We start from the raw sequence: 12,820 nt of genomic DNA on the forward strand, positions 1-12,820 counted from the left end.
GCTCACATGGTGTCAAGGGCAAACCCCATGAGTCAGTAACAAACACCCTGAAGAGGGAAGCTAGGACCCAGGTTTCTGGACAAGGAACTAGGAAAGCATACTAACCTTCTGTCAGTCTAGCTCAAGTTTTACTGCTGTGTGTTATTCCTTCCATTTCTTCCTTTCTTCTTCTTTCCTTCCTTTAATTTTACTCCTTTTTTTCACCATAAAATATGGAGGAGGGACTGAGAGGAAATAGAAAACTCCATCAGTCTGCTTGGCTAGTTGTTAATAGTTGTACCAGTAGCCTTTTCATTTCAGGCAACAGAAAACCCAACCTAAACTGTTAAAGCAGAAAGAGAACTTACTGTCTCTTATAACTGAAAAGTCCAGGGCTTTGGGCTAGCCTTAGGCACTACTGTCTTCAGGGGCCAGATGACATCATCAACATCTGGGCCCTCTGTCACACTAAGTTCTACCGATGTTTTGGCGTTTTGGCTGTAATAACATAAAACTCAGCTAACAGAGGCTTCAAGGAAGTGAGGTTTCTTTTTCTCACACAAGAAATCTGGAGATAGGTTTATTTTTCTCATATAATAAGTAGCCCAGAATAGGCATAGATGACACTACCATGCAGCAGCTCGGTGATGTTATCAAGAACTTAGCCTCTGGGGCTTCCCTAGTGGCACAGTGGTTAAGAATCCACCTGCCAATGCAGGGGACACAGGTTCAAGCCCTGGTCCAGGAAGATCCCACATGCCGTAGAGCAACTAAACCTGTGCGCCACAACTACTGAGCCGTGCTCTAGAGCCTGCGAGCCACAACTACTGAGCCCGTGTGCCACAACTACTGAAGCCTGCGTGCCTAGAGCCTGTGCTCCACAACAAGCCAAGGCACCGTAACGAGAAGCCCGCGCACCGCAACAAAGAGTAGCCCCACTCGCCACAACTAGAGAAAGCCCGCACGCAGCAACGAAGACCCAGTGCAGCCAAAAATAAATAAATTTAATAAATTAATTAAAAAAAAAAGAACTCAGCCTCTTTCTTCATTTCAGCTCCACCATCTTTAGAGTCATAGGAGGACGGCTCCAGTTCCAGGCATTCAAGGCAAAGAGGAGAGGCTAGCTGCATCTGATTCTTTTATCCAGAAAAGGAAATCCTTCCCCAAAGCCCCTAGTTGTTTCCAATTGATTGGACACATAAGTGTCACATGCCACATGGCCACCTAGCCACTAAGGAGGCTAGGAAAGCATGGTCTTCGGTTTTTCTGGTTCCTACAGCAGAGGCAGGGTTTGTCATTGTCGCTGTGTTTTTTGTTTTGCTTCAGCTAATAGTCAAAGAAAAGCCATACCCAGTATTGTGGAATGGTTCTGCCTCTTCATTACAGGGTTTGACTGATTACTCCATTGTTGTCATTTCCCAGCCAGGAAGGGAGAAAGTAAAAGAGAAGGGCAAGAAGATTCCTTTTAAGGATGTGATGCCGGAGTTGCACTGATTACTACTCTTCTGCTTGCATCCCACTGGCCAGAATTTAGTCACACGATCAGAACCAGCTGCAAGGGAATCTGGGAAATGTAGAATTGGGGTAGCCATGTGCCCACCTAAAACTTGAAGAGTTCTGTTACTAACACAAAGAAAGGGAGGGGTATTGGGGGACAGTCAGCAATCTCCCCCAGAGCAGTTATGCAAGAAAGGGTTTGAATGGGTATTGGATGAGCCAGCCAACCATTTCTGTCTCTGTCTTATTCTCAGAGAGGCTTACCTTTGAGGAAGTAAGACAGCGTCAGCATCACCATCCTGACACCCTCTCTGGTCCAAGCTCATTTGTAAAAGAGCCCAATCTCTTTGCAGCTACCCTGGCCACTCTCATTAAATCTCCTTGGTTCTGGTGGGTCCCCCACCTATTCCTGAACCAAGGGGATGCAATACAGTGCTCTGATTGGTCATACCTGAGTCACCTGCTCTGCCAAATCACCAAGACCTTTGTGGGCCTCAATTTGTTCTTCTGTAAGATAGACATAAGAGTAGAATCTACCTCACAGGGTTGGTGGAATAGCGCTGCGGGTAGCCATTTTCCATAAATGCATCCTCACTTGGCCTACTGACCAGACTCACCCTAACAATGCCATCTTAGAAGACCTTTAAAAATCAAAGCAAAAAAAAAAGTTGTACAGCTGCCTATATTTCATCTCACAGCACATTCCAAAGTAAACATATTTATTCAGCACTTGCTTCAGGCACCTGGCACTCTGCTAAGCACGCTACATACATTCTATCATCATTGTCACAGTAACTCCAGGGGAGAGATGCTTTCACTGTTTTCACTGAACAGATAAGGAAATTCAGCTCCTGGCCCTAAGGTCACAGCCAGCGCAGCAGTGGAGCCACCAACCTAGGAGTAACTTTGAACCGCCACACTCCGCTCCCTTTTGCTGGGTAAAAATAAGCCAAACACTTGTGGGATCGTGGAACTCTTCTTGCTGATTGGGGCAGTCACAAGAGAGTACCACTCAGATCTCCCTTAGGGAGGGAACCTGCTGCAAGGGACGTAGCCGGCTAGCCGCCTCCAGCCATGGCACCTTTGGGACCCTGCAGCTCGCACACTGAGCACAGCAGGGGAACCTCAGCCAGGCCAGGACACTCCTCAGCTCTTGGGCTTCCGATCAGCCTGGCCAAGACTTTCTCAGCTTAGCTGGGCTCCAGTCTAAGGTTCTTCCTACCCAACCCTCTTTCCTGTCCTCTCTCCTTTGGCAAGTCTCAGACCTGCATTGTTGCCTGAAGGCTCTTCTCACTGACCTCTGCTCCCCTGCCCTTTATCCTTCATAGATATTCGTTTATTGCATACCTAACTCCATCCTGGTGTCTGTTTCTCAGAAGCCCCAAAATGACATGCTTCCTGTACCTGCTTTGACTCACTGCGTGGACTACACCACAGGTATGCATGTTTCCAAAGATTCTTGAGTGTTAAAAAACAAGCAAGCAATGAAAAGAATAATTCAAAATTGGGGGTGGGGCGGATCTAATGCAGACCAATGAGGAGGCTCTTGGCCTGACACTCAAAAAGTGGAGGCTCCTTCTCTGAGCAAGTTTCTAAATAGAGAACAACAGCCATTGCTGATCTTTTTTTTTTTTAATATGTCTCAAAATAGGTTTTTTAAATATAAATTTATTTATTTATTTATTTTTGGCTGCATTGTGTTTTCGTTGCTGTGTGCAGGCTTTCTCTAGTTGAGGCGAGCAGGGGCTACTCTGCGTTTCGGTGCGCGGGCTTCTCCACTGCGGTGGTTTGTTGCAGAGCACGGGCTCTAGGCGCACAGGCTTCAGTAGTTATGGCTCATGGGCTTAGCTGGTCCGTGACATGTGGGATCTTCCCAGACCGGGGATCGAACCCATGTCCCCTGCAACGGCAGGCGGATTCTTAACCACTGCACCATCAGGGAAGTCCCAGATTTTTTTAATTATACAAGTTTCAGATGTACAGCATTATAATTCAACAACTAAAAATAAACAAATTTCAATGAGTACAACATTGGTATTGCCAAAATAATTTTAAGAATGGTAATATCAAACAATTCCAGGGTGCTTAGACTGCTGCATATTCTTTAGACACAATGACTAATTTAATCCTCATAACACCTTGAGGAGGTAGGTACTAAGTCACTCTCATTCTAAAGTACAGAGGTTAAGTCATTTGTCCAAGGTCACACAGTTACAGTCTGGAGGAGTCAGATTCACACTCAGGCATTTTGGTTTCAAAGTGTATGCTTCAATCCTCTTAGTTATATGTCTCATACTCAGCCCACACTGGCACTTTTTGGTAAACTCATTTTGAACTTTCATAACTAATCTGCCTCTTAGTTTGCTGTTGAATCTGTTGAAAAGAAAAACCAGTATATAGAATGAAAATTGGTATTTTTAGAAGAGGTTTAATTAAGCCATGTTTTGTATTCTATCCTAATTTAAATCTTGAAGTGATTTTTTTTTTACTTTAGACTGTTATCTTATTTTTTTAACTTTTTATTTTATATTGTTTTTTGGTTTTTTGGGGGGTTTTGTCTTTTTTTAAAATTTGGTTGCACCAGGTCTCAGTTGCAGTATGTGGGCTCCCTTTTAGTTGCGGCAGGTGGGCTCCTTAGTTGCAGCTCGCTGGCTCCTTAGTTGCAGCATGCGAACTCTTAGTTGCGGCATGCATGTGGGATCTAGTTCCCTGACCAGGGATCGAACCCAGGCCCCCTGCATTGGGAGCACAGAGTCTTAACCACTGTGCCACCAAGGAAGTCCCCTTATTTTATAGTGTTGTGGAGTTGATTAACAATGTTGTGATAGTTTCAGGTGTACAGTGAAGTGATTCAGTTATACATATACATGTATCTGTTCTTTTTCAAATTCTTTTCCCATTTAGACTGTTACATAATATTGATCAGAGTTCCCTGTGCTATACAGTAGGTCCTTGTTGGTTATCCATTTTAAATATAGCAGTGTGTACATGTCAAAAAAAATCCAAAACAGTGCTGATCTTAAAAGGGTGGAAACCCAGCTGCTTTGGGTGTGTTGGAGGGAGTGGGGGAGGGGTCTGAAACTTGCCTGGAGTCACACCGCAGGGTTGCAGATCGATTCCAGTTAGTCTAATTCTCATCCAGATGTTTCCCACACTACTCAGGCAAGGAATTGATTCTTTACAGAAAGAGCAAAGACTTAACTCAACCAAAGGGAAAAAATGATCAATTAAGCACAATATCAATACACTGGCTTTTGACAAGGATCTCCAAACTGCCGTGGGATTGCCCTTGCTGCCCCTGGAAGCATGCGTCACAACTACCCCACCGCACCTTAAGGCTTATCCAGTGATTGCTAACTGGTAGCACCGGTGGATGCAGCCTACAGCCATGTTTGACTTGCTCCCCACAGTGATTTTTATAAAACTTAAAATTAGTTGACAAGATTTATCAACTGGGATATTTTACATAAACATCTGGACTCCTTGCTTCTGCTGCAAATCAGATGATCTGGCCATGCTCATTCTGCCCATCCACTTCCTGCTTCAGACAGGGCCGGAATCCCCACTACTGTTATCTTACTACACCTGCTGGCCCTGAAGACTTTTGAGTTCATGACGCCAGGGTTATACTGCTCAGGACAGTAAACTTCCCTGATTTTGAGCACTCAGGTTCAGATCATGAGGCCTGGAGAGCACTGGGCTGAAGTTAGCTGTGAGCTCCTTAAGAAAAATGAGTTACTAAGCAAATTAATTTGGGATTAAGGATTTCAAGAGGGAATTTTTTTGAAGTACTTTTCAAGCATTCCAGCAGGAATGATGAGCATTATTAGCCCAGCTGGGAGGTTTGTCAGCAGTGACAGTTTGGGGATGGGTGACGACCAGAGGCAGAGACCTTGTATTAGAAGAGGTGGGACTTCTGTCCTGGCTTTGCCCTTACCCATGATACGATCTTGAGGGTTTCCTTCACGCTCAGATCAGGTGCCTGGTGTTATAACAAGAATAATAAGAGCTAACGTCTGCTGAGCGCTCATTACCTGCAAAGCAGTTTGTTAAGTGCTTTGCGAACCTCCTCCCATTTCACACCAAGCCTCCAAGTCAAGTACCAGTGTTACCTCCAAAGCACAGGAAGGCTTCGTGACCTGTCCAAAGTCAGAGAGTCCGTAATTGACACAGCCAGGACTTGAAGCCCAGACACTGACTCCAGATCCCACACGTGTATCTACTACACTGTGATGCTTCCACCTGCTTCACGGGGTTGTCCTGAGAATTTTACAAGATGATGTAGGTCAAGTGCTTTTATAAACTATAAAGTGATATAGCAATGTTCACTATTATCTATCACTTGAGCACTGCAATTTTTTTCAAAATTGGTGCTTTACCTAAAAATTACCAAGTCAGTTTGGGCCGTTTCTGTTTCTTTCAAATTAATGATTTTTTTTTTTAAGATAATCGGAGGAAGCCATAACTCAAACATCATTTGTCCTGTAGTGCCCTCTGCTGGCAACAGTCAGGAAAATTATGAAATTATAATAGGTGAGAGTGATTCCCTCGTCCCACTTGAACAACTATTTCTGGAGCACGTACTTTGTCCCGGGCATTGTACCAGCTGTCACGTGGCCTAGAGGACACAGGAGGTCCCATTCCAGCCCAGCTTGCCCCCTGTGATTTAGGTATAGGAAAATGAAAGCCACAGGGCAAGGGTGACCCCACTTCCCATCCTGACACCACAGAGAAGAGCCCAAAGCCAGACAGCGTTGTCATTATCTCCCTTAAAAGGACAAAGTGAGCCCCAAACCGTGAGGTAAAGGGCACTCCTGCCCAGGGATATGCAGGTAAATGTTTAACAGTCAATTCTCTGGCAGGGAGAAGCTCTGATTTGTGGCATTTGTCCATTTCGATGGTGGAAATACTCCCACTATGACCAGTTTCAAGCTACCAGCATGACGATTCACAAGATGCTTAAAATTTTAACAATTGGCCTCTCAAAAGCCGGCAGGAGCTGTCTCCAACACACCACTTCTTTTATCTCTCGAAAAAAACAGACCTTCTCATCTTCCTTCCCAATCAACTGGACTCGAGAATTCTTCCAGCTGGTCCACACTAACGATCAGGGACAGATCAGCCTCACCCCAGCAAGGCTGACATCTAACAGAGAAGGGCGGACTGCCAGCTGGAGTGTTCCCTGAGCATCCTCTGGTGGCTCTAGCCAATGGTCCACTTCCCCTTCCCTCTTTCCAGCTCTGAAAGGGAACCTCCTTCACATTCCACCTTCCTGTCTTCATCTCCAGATTCCCTGCCTCAGCCCAGAAGCCTCCACTCCAGCAGAGGGCACCTCTTAGCTCCTGGAGGAGCCCGGGACCAGGGCGTAAGCAGGCAGGCCAACACTGGACCGTATGCCTCTCACTTTGTCCAACACAAGGAAGAAGCCCTGCCTTGGGCCCAGGAAAGAAGGAGGAAAGTATGGGGCCATGGGTGACCTGGGGAAGGAGTTCCCCATTGTATCCAACTAGAGAGGTGAGCCAGGCAGAGCAAAACCCAGCTGCTGGGAGCTCCAGAGGACGCATATCCCGAGGGCAAGCTTTCTATTCAGCCCAGAAATCATCCCTGGGACCCACCAAATAAAACCAGAAGAATGACGACCACAGTTCTCCAGACAGCAGCTACCAACCTCCACCTCCCATGAGGTTACCATTGCCCCTTGCTTCCTGCCCCGACCTGCCCTCAGATCTCCTTCCGCAGCCTCAGTCCCCTCATCCCCAGGTTCTGGCATCCTAACGGATGAGGAAACCCACAGTGAGAAGACTGGGTTCCACTCTGGCTTGCATGGGTCCTTGAGAAAGTTTCTAAACCTCCTGAGGCTTGTGTTCTGAAGCCAAAATAGAAAAAGTCATCAGAGAGTGCTGTGGAGAGGATTAAATTAGAATGTACGTGAGAAGGACTTTACAAATCAGAGTGTTCCATAAATGTTTGTTATTTTTCTACCTGAGAGAAGTATTTATTTATTTTTGAATTTTATTTTATTTATTTTTTTATACAGCAGGTTCTTATTAGTTACTATTTTATACATATTAGTGTATATATGTCCATCCCAATCTCCCCATTCATCACACCACCCCCCTCTCCCCCCTCAACTTTCCCCCCTTGGTGTCCATACGTTTGTTCTCTACATCTGTGTCTCTACTCAGAGAGGTATTTATGTGGGGTGGGTTTTTTTCTCTCTTATTAAAGGAACATATTTTTTGTGGAAATTTTGAAAAATACATTTGAGTATTAAAAGAAAAAAAATTCAAATCACCTACAGTGAGCCATCATGCACATCTGGTATTTCCCCCAGTCTTTTTTTTCTATGTATATAGATACACCTTGGTTAAAAGAAAGGATGAGGATATTAATGACTCAGGGGTAGTGGTCTCTCCCTGCTCCAGCCTGCAGGCCTGACAACAGCGTTTCTCTTCATCCCTGCAGTAGGAAAGAGGGCAGTTAGTCTCTCACTAGAAACAAGACCTGCTGGGATCCCAAATAAAGAGACCTCGGAAATCGAACCTGTTCTTCCTGACAGAGGCCTTCAAACTTTTTGTTCTCCAAGCCAGTTTGGAAAGACCACATGGCCTTAGGGATCTCCTTGCCTGACTATCGTGATTTGTAAGATCAATTTTTAAAAATTAAAATTGGGAAGCTTTTCAACTAGTAAAGCATATATTGCTGCAGTCGTGCTGTTCAAATGCTGATTCTCGGGCACTTGTCAATGTGGAACTGAATTTGCCGTAGGAAATACTTTTGAAAACCTCACCATCTTCTGTGGCTGGCCCACGAATCACCAGAGGAACCCATGTAGAACATCAATGCAAATCTGTTCCGCTGGGCTCTCTCTCGGTATCTGACAAAATGTCATCTTTTCATCGACGTTACCAAGATCCTCTCCCTCACTTCTGCCCTAAAACAGGTGTTTCTTTGGCTATCAGAAACGACCTGGGTCTCTCTTCCTCTATAATGATAATGGCTGGGCCCCCCTGCCTGAGTCCTACTCACCCTGACTTCTCCAATATTCCAATCCAACTCGGAGTAGGAGGTAACTCCAGGTCTCCAAACACTTGGGAGGGGCCTGAGATGCTCACATGACTTAAGTGCATTGATGGGTCCAAAGAGCCATGTCCCGAATGTCACTTCTGTGAGGCTGCATGTACTAGAAGAGCTTGTGACTAAGTATTTCCAGTCCAGATGTTTCAGGCTAGATAGTGAGAAACCAGGACAGGCACTCTTCCCCTAAATGCCTAGGATAAGTCCAGCAGCTTCTTGCCACTGCTTCTCTCCAGACACACACAGTAAGTGCAAAGAGCAAAGGACACCCCCTCCATTGGTCCTCTCTCCTGCTGCCAGAGCAAAGGTCTCAGTGACTTCTGTCTCCTAAGAGAATGCTTAGCCCCCCCCCCCAGAGGACAGGTCCTGTCATATTCCTTCAGGGCCCCTTACTGTTTGTGAGAGGTCACCTCGTATCTACGGTAAAAACCTGAGCTTGGGACTCAGCCTGACCTCGGCTGGAATGCTAGCTCCACCTCTTCCCGGGAAGTTTGGCCTCAGGCAAGTGTTTCTACCTTGTGAGCTTGAAGAAGGGGCTGTGAGTGTGTCCAGAGGTCATTTGTGAAAGAATGCTTTGCAGGTGCTCAGCGAACGGTGATGATTATAAGGGGCTCCTTCCTGAAACAGGCCGCTCAACACTTCGCTCTCAAGCAAAGCTGCAGCAGTAGGACAAGCTAGCTAGGCTCAGCAAAGGTAGTCTCACGGCTCTCACGCCCCTGTTGGCAACTGTCTCTTTTCACTGAACTTTCACAGTCCCCTTGCGGCCCTTCCAAAGTCAGCACCTACCAGTCAGGACTCTTCTCTTTGGTTGAGCTGTGCTTCTGAGTGGCCAACCCTGAGGCCTTTCCCACCTCTTAACCAGGACGTCCCCTGTCAGCAGGGAAAGGGAAAGGGAAAGGGAAAGGTGTTGGGCCATCGCCAGCTCTTGGTAAAGCGCATCACCTTTTTATGATCTCCTCTTTGTAGGCTCACTTCCCAGCACCCAAGCACAGAAGTCCAGGGTTCCAGAACCTACTTCAAAGCAGGACAAGACCTCTCCGGCTCCTCCCCACCCACCAGCATGCATGCAGCCTCCCTTTCCAGGGGCAGAAGTCAACGTAGAGGCAGGAGCTCCAAGCCCTAAGACCGCCCAGATAACTTAGATACGTCTTCACCCCTCACCACCAGAGCCCAGGACATCCAGTTCATCCCTTATCCCTGACTCTCCTCTCCATAAGGCTCAGACGTCACCTGTCAGTGAGGCCAGCCCTGGAAAAGCACACACCCCTCACCATCCCCTGTCCCCAATTCCTTATTAAATGCAAAGTCTGATCTTCCCTGTAGAAACGTTTTAGAAAAGCACTTCTCTTCCCAAATTCTCTTGAGATGTGACTCAGACAATGTCACCCTGCCAACTTATTGGAGTCCTTCGTAAGTCTCAGGAAGCCAGCCTTCCGGCCCCTCCCCCAGCCCTGGGAGCTCTGGGAAGCAGCCGTCACATCTCCCGTGGGTTCACATCTTTCGGGGCCAGCACAGCGTGATGGCAAGGCACTTTCCCAACATCCTGATCTGACAAACGGGGAGCCCCTTGGGCCGGGGAACAGCCATGGGGCTAAAACCCTTGCTGGTTTCCCCACCCTAAACAGTCTCCTTCCCCTGATACAGGGCCCCCCCCCCCCCCCCGCAGGCCTGCTGAGAGGAAAGCTGCAGAACCGAGAGAAGCAGCTTGTGACCGGGAAAGTGAAAGGAACCAAAGTAAAAAGGCTCAGATTACTTGTAGCTGGTCTGGGAGGCCACGGTCAAGCTTTCAGCTCAGAGGAGACAATGAAGAGAGTGTGGAGACAAGGAAAGTGAAACTGAACCTGCCATGGCCGCTGCTGATCCACTCGCCACCCAAGGAAGAAGTCACTGCTGCATCTGCTTCCAGTACTGCCGAGACCCGTAATCACAGAGTGCGGCCACAGCTTCCACCAGGCCTGCCTCATCTGCTGCTGGAAGCGGGCCTCACCTGCCCTCCTGCCCCCCTGCCTCCAGTGCCACCAGAGCCTTCAGGCCAAGAGCTTCAAACGCAACAGGTAGCTGGGAACCGTGGATGTCACCAGACTGCTGCTGGAGCAGGAGGCAGGGCCCTTGCATCTCCGGTCTGTCAGAAGCACCTGGAGGAGACTCCCCTGGTGGCGCAGTGGTTAAGAATCTGCCTGCCAATGCAGGGGACACGGGTTCGAGCCCCGGTCCAGGAAGATCCCACATGCGGCAGACCAACTAAGTGACTAAGCCCGTGTGCCCTAACTACTGAGCCTGCGCTCTGGAGCCCACAAGTCACAGCTACTGAGCCTGCGCTCTGGAGCTCGTGAGCCACAACTACTGACGCCCGCATGCCTAGAGCCTGTGCTCCGCAACAAGAGAAGCCACTGCAACGAGAAGCCCACACACTGCAATGAAGACACAACACAGCCAAAAATAAGTGAATAAATAAATTTAAAAAGAAAAAAAGAAGAAGCACCTGGAGGACTAAAGCCATTGGTGCGAAGGACCAGGAGGCCCACCCTCTGCGGGGTTTGCCTGGACAGCGGAGCAGAGTGACGATTCCCATTCACATGGGCTGGCAGGGTTTAAGGCAGAGGGATGAGAAGGGGGTTTAACCTGGAGATGATCAGAGAAAGGGAAGGGAAGTGGGGGAGGGATGGAGGAGGGATGGGGAAGAGAAGGGAAGAGAGGGGAGGGGACCTGACAGGCAATGCCTAGTTTTAGTGGAGTGGAATATTTTCCCAGTATAAGCCACCATCATGTTCACAGAATTATTCTTAAAAGCTTTACAGGAGAAAGTCATTTTTTCAAGTGGCCTGGTGGTTAAGAGTTAGGGATCTAGAGTTAGTCATATAGATTCAAATCCATGCTCTGCTTCTTCCCCCAGGGGTTGCCTTGGATAAATGTCCTAACTTCTCTAAACCTCCACTTCCTCATCTATAAAATGATGGCAGTAGTTCCTACCTTTAGGGTTCCTGTAAGAATTAAGTGAAGTCATGTTTATAAAGCACTTAGCACAGTGCCTGGCACATAGTAAACTCTCCGTTACTACTCTTTTTATTATTGTTGTCACGAGTGGTAGATAAGCATCTGAATGAACAAGGTTTTCCACAGCTAAACTTTATGGAAGATGCATGTCCAGCCCTAGGACAACAAAGATCCAGAAGAACAAATTTCAAAATAGCCAGTGTTAGGGTGCTAATGGCTCCATCTATAGTGTTCAGTGGATACGGCTTGATCTACGAAGTGTATAGCCAGACTCACTGCAAACATGCTCCATTGACAAAAGCAGACAATTTGATTTCCCTATTTCTTGGTTCTTTTTCTTATAATGAATTTTCTCTGCCTCTCTCCAAGATTGGATCTGCAAGGCCTATTAATTCACAGGAAGGGCCAACAGAAGTGGGGAGAGCACTGACACATCATGGCCCCGTTCCCCAGACCTGCTCATGGCTGTAACTTGGGCTACGAGCCTTCCTGTTCCTCCCCTGAGAGTACACGGAAGGTGTGGAGATGCCATGACGCAATCCACCTCTCAGGACTTGACCCATGGTATCAGGAGATGGACTCATCGTGGCCACCTTGAGGCCAACCCTATAAGCTCAGTTTTCTCAAGGTCACCTTTATATCTTCAAATCAGAGAAGATCGCAGGTGCTTGAGCTATCCAGGTATGATCCTAGCTCCATGGCATGAGTTCAGAGGTGCTGCAAACCACGCCCCCCAAATCTCCCTTCCAAACCCCTGTCCCAACACGTGCTATCTAGACCAAAAAGGTCACTCCTTGTGTCACAGAAATGACAAATAGGTTTCATTGCAAGTGCCAATTCCAAATTATTGAGATTGGATTTTGTTTCAGAAAGATTCTCAGGCCTTTTCTGGTCTCAGCAGCATGTTTGCAATCCATTAGCAGTATCTGCAATGGAGACTGGAAAAGAAGCGCCAATGGTTCTGCACAGGACTGTCATCCTTAAAAGAATTCTTGTTACATTTACAGTGCAACTATACGCCAGTCGAGAACACATGAACTTGTGATGACTAACAACCATTACTAGTAGGGCCTTGAGGTCACAGGAGTCAGAACAGGGACTTTCTGAGAAGGGGGTTTGAGAATGGCATGCTGCCTGAGATATGGTGCTGGTGGTTGAGGAGGACCAGCCCAGATGGGGGCGCAGATGGGAAGCTTGGGTGCCTTTGGAGCAGCCCCAGGCCTTGGGTTTCTTGGGAAGGGACCTAAAGGAAGGTAGCTGCCTCCAAATGGGT

At 47.3% G+C, this 12,820-nt stretch overlaps 1 long non-coding RNA gene across 1 annotated transcript; it reads right to left on the reverse strand.

Moving 5' to 3' along the window:
- Positions 1-7,698: 7,698 nt before the first annotated feature.
- LOC132529807 (uncharacterized) lies at positions 7,699-10,498 on the reverse strand. Its single transcript, XR_009543578.1, has 3 exons — positions 10,395-10,498; positions 9,340-9,423; positions 7,699-7,935 (listed from the first exon to the last, which is right to left on the reverse strand). It is a non-coding gene; the product is annotated as an uncharacterized LOC132529807 (long non-coding RNA).
- Positions 10,499-12,820: the final 2,322 nt, after the last annotated feature.

Source organism: Lagenorhynchus albirostris, chromosome 1 (genome assembly GCF_949774975.1).
Source record: "Lagenorhynchus albirostris chromosome 1, mLagAlb1.1, whole genome shotgun sequence".
NCBI lineage: Eukaryota > Metazoa > Chordata > Mammalia > Artiodactyla > Delphinidae > Lagenorhynchus > Lagenorhynchus albirostris.